Source organism: Triticum dicoccoides, chromosome 5B (assembly GCF_002162155.2).
Source record: "Triticum dicoccoides isolate Atlit2015 ecotype Zavitan chromosome 5B, WEW_v2.0, whole genome shotgun sequence".
Taxonomy (NCBI): domain Eukaryota; kingdom Viridiplantae; phylum Streptophyta; class Magnoliopsida; order Poales; family Poaceae; genus Triticum; species Triticum dicoccoides.
In genome coordinates, this window is record NC_041389.1 from 574988625 (window position 1) to 574993294 (window position 4670).

The window sequence follows — 4670 nt, forward strand, 5'->3', positions numbered from 1 at the left end:
TGACTTGTGAATATTATGATTATTATTATTGTTGACTAACCCGTGATATTACTGTTATCATCAAGTATCTCTGGGATGGTTCTACCTCCGGGATATTTACTATGATTGTTTCTTTTAAAGACCTTTATGTGGTGTCGCTCAGACGCCCGACTGTGGCATTTCTTTTAAAGCCCTTTATGTGGTGTCGCTCAGACGCCCGACTGTGGCATTTCTTTTAAAGCCCTTTATGTGGTGTCGCTCAGACGCCCGACTGTGGCATTTCTTTTAAAGCCCTTTATGTGCATGCTTGTTATTTATTTCAAATTTTTATGCTTCTATGGCATTGCATATTCATATATAACATTCTTATTCGCATCAGAGTTTTATTTGTCTTTTGTGACTGACCTCATGGGCATAAAATATTTCTCAGCACATCATTGCCATATTATACTTGTGTTCATAATGTTTGCGAGTACATTCAAAGTACTCACTGGCTTGTCCCTGGCTATTGTCTTCTCTAGATTTTTCTTGCTCGGAGAGGAGCGTTGCAACGACACCCCCGGAACCTAATCAGCGATGATAGCAGCCCCGTGAAGATAGGAGTTAACCTGGTCAGCTGTTCCTGTTGGGAAATGGAGTCCCATAGACACTGATGATTTACAGCCCGCTTCCGCCATCAACCACTAGAAACCATTTGTTGTACTCACTGACCAGAATGGTCTTGTACTACATATTTTGTATCTTGCTTGGAAATTCCATATCAAGTTGGAGCCTCATCAGCTAACAGTAATCCTGGGGCTGATGAGCACGACGGTCTCTTTCTAGGAATTGATACCCGGAAAAACCGGTCGTGACAGGCTTGGTATCAGAGCCAGGCTGACCATTGGCTAATCCTATCTTAGCCAGGTCGAAGATCTTAGGCAAACCAACCCACCAGACCTTAACCAAACCCCAGCCGAGCTTCTCATGCAAGATAGCCACACAGTGACCCCGACACTTTTGGCAGTCGGTGCCCAACCTATCCACCTAGCCTGTCGATCACGCGACAGTTACCAGCGCCCAAGATGTCTACTTCACAAGCGTGTGAAGGAAGGCTCCATCCCCTTTTTCTATAAAAAGGGCACGCTAGCCTCAACCCAGCACAGCCTCTTCCCCAACCGAGCCACAATGCCTGGTCCCATAGTGCACAATGAGACCACCGCAACCAATCTTGGAGGTTTCGTGACCATACTCGCAAACCTCACCCGTCGTGCCTATGCGTTAGAAGAGCCTCCAGAATATGTTGTGTACCAAGGACCCATGAGCGGTGAAGACCGTCAATTCTGGGCCACTGTGCACATCTACGGTAGGGGTCTATCTCCAGAACGCCCCTATAGGTTCACTGGAAGAACAACTTCCTTCGAGCCACAAGCCATCCAGCTAGCTGCTCGAGAGGCTATAGTTCAACTCCGGCAGTTGTCGCCCAGAGTTAACTGTCGCTCGTTGTACTACTACCCCAGGCGTGAAGGGTATGGTAGACCACCCCAAGTTGCCAACGGAGATCACGAGACGGATCCCGCGTTGTTGCACCTAGTGCGCTATGTAAGTGCACTAGAGGCGTTGTTTGATCAGATCACTATTGATCTGATCGCAGCTCGAGGAGAGCTGGTTTGTCGAGCCCCAGCAAGAAGAGAAAACGAGTCCGATGCCGACAACCCAGTCGTGCTGTTTGGACACCCGATCGAGACACTGAGGTCAGCCCCAGCCATCATCCAAGATACTGTGATGACCCTACAAGTGCTTCGACGCCTTTTAGGAACGCACTCCAACGGGATTGTGGCCAATAATCCCCGCGATGGTCATCATCGCTACCCCGACCCTGCAGTTCCTTCGCCATCTCCGACTAATCCCGGCAGTGAGACCCATGGAGAAACCTCGACATCCACGAGACACGCCCGTTTAGACGTAAACGAGGTAGACTAAGCTGTACGAGTATTGCCGAGTCTCAGTGATCCCCATTTTGTAATCATGTAATCTTGTGTATTAACGCAGCCTGTCGTTGTGCCTCTGTTTAAATGGTAGCCTTGCGTATTTTCATCGGCGCACATAGTTGCACATTCACCGGGCACAGCTACCAAAACCAACCCCAACGACAACCACAGTAACACGTCTCTTTATGAGATATGTGTATCTCTGACACAGACCCGACCTTGGAGCTAAGCTGGTAAATTTATTACCTTTCACCACGGTAAAATGACCCAGCCCCTTTGCTATTTAAAGGCCACCTTGTGGTCTTACCCAGCACCCCACATCTTGTGCACCACCCTCACAACCTTCTTCCTGTCATGCCGAGCCCCAGTATTCATCTGAGAACCCCAGATGCAACCCCAGGTAGCTTTGTCAAGATATTGTGGGACTTTACCCGCAGTACTATGGGTTCTACATATCCACCCCAGTACGAGCTGTTCAAATCGAGAATCACTTTTTCCACCTCGGAATATTGGGCAGCAGTACACATTCCTCCTGTATACTCCAATCAAGATCCAACGGAAGTTTCCTTCGTGGGTAAATCTATGCCAACCCCACACCTGGCCATAGAAGCTGCGGCGAAAGAAGCGATTGCTCGCCTTCGATCCGCAGTGCCCTATGCCCGCGAACGAGGATATTATTACTTTTCGAGCCGTGCAACGCCCGGGGGAGTAACATCTTTTCCCGATGGACGGATTGAGAGAGACCCCGTTCTAGCCAACCTCATCCAATACATCATCGCACAAGAGCATTTGAACCAGCAAGTGATGAATTATCTCTAGAATCTCACTGATTTAAATCCTCAGATTGCCATTGGCAGACCACTGAGGCCCGATCTGGAGAGACGCATACATCGACTGGTCAATCCACTTCCCCCGATAGAGGAGGAGTGTACTCCATTCCTACAGACATTTTTTCAGGACCCCGTCCAGTTTCCATTTTCATTTTAGACGTCACTGCTGTGTTTGTTATTGTAGCATTTATTACTACGTTGTAACTTGTGCATGATACCTCGAATTTGTGCGACGAGTCATGTATTCAGTTTTTACTAGTATGAGTAGTTTTCTTCGTGATTAACTTGTCTAACCACGAAAATCCTAGATTGATATTTTCTTTTCCCTGAGTTGCTGCATCGTTTATCCCCTCACTACATGGATTGTTTTTTTTATTCGCGCAGCACCATGGCAGCAGACTCACAACCACTCGAACTCGTAAGGAGTATTTATTTTTTTTCACAACGGCTCTTAGCAAATCTCGAGGACGAGATTTTTCTTAAGGGGGGTAGTAACTGTAACACCCCAAAAATTTAACCAGGTTTTAGTTATTAAAATTTTGCCAAGAGTTTAAAATTTTGCCTGCAAGAATATTTCTGTTGATTTCAAAACCTTTCTTTTGTTATTAAGGATTTATTTTTCCCAAGTGGATTCTTCCAAACATATTGAACTTCTATGCCATCTCATTAAGACAATTTCCCAATCAATAGATTTATTTATCAAATTATTCCACCCTGAGCTATATTCTTTAAAATGACTTATTTTAAGTTTGGAGCTCTTTTTGTACTACAACCATTTGATTAACTTAACTAAAAATTCCACCAAAATTTGGAGATGTCATGTGATGCCTCTAAATCACTTTTATGCAATAATATAGTTCATTCATTGCATATTTTGAGTGCTACTCATGTTTTTCCTCTCTGGTCCAGTGGGCAGTTTTACACTGCAACCCTTTTAAATATTTTTTTCTAGCTTCCACCAAAATTATGGGATGTCAGTAGGAGCATATGATTCCATTATATGCAAAAATCTAGGGATGTTCTTTGGAAAGTTTGAGTGAATCAACCTCATCTCCATTCTGGTCCATCATGATGGTTTGTACGGCAACCATATTATTGCTTGCTCTTTGGCCCTTGATTCTTTCTCCTACTTGTAGTCCTTCATGCTAAACCCCTAAGTCCAAGAGAATGCAACCATTGGCATATTTTTGGTTCATGAAATAATGCCATTCACTTCCTGCCCAGAATTGAAGTTTTTCAAAACTTGCACTGGCAAGTTTCTCCTTTTTGCAAACTAACCTCACCACCCTCTTGTGCATCCAAGGAGACACTGATCTGGAAGATTTGGCTCCTCCAAGAAATGTCTAGGTGCCTGTGGCATTTTGTCAAACACCTGGAGTGCATGTTCAGATTTGACATGCATTGTTGTTGGCATTGTGAACTTAGTCTCCTGACCAAACCACCATGTCCCTTGTTACCCTTACTAAACCTAGACTAGCCCTGGTTCTTGCTAGCCTCAACCATGACCTCTAAGCTACCATGGCATTTCGTCGAACACCTCCCGTGCGTGCACTGGACGCGCCCAGAGCGCGCGTATTGCACGCGCGTGCGCCCGAGCCGCCGCGTCACACCCCGCGCTCACCCCAGCCCGTGACCGACCGCAGCCGGCACGCCGTGTCCCCTTGTGCGCGGCATGCTCCCCGCTCACCGCAACACGCCAAGCAGAGCCTCGCCGCGTCCCCAGCAAGCCAAGGACTAGCCGCCACGGCCGCCCGACAACCCTGCTCAAGGCAGCGCCGCCCAAGCCACCCTGGCTCGCCACCTGCCCCTATGAACAGCGCAAACTTATCACCTCGCCCGTCGGCTAGCTCTCGTCGCCTCCACGTCCCCCTGCTGCTACAGAACGTCGGTC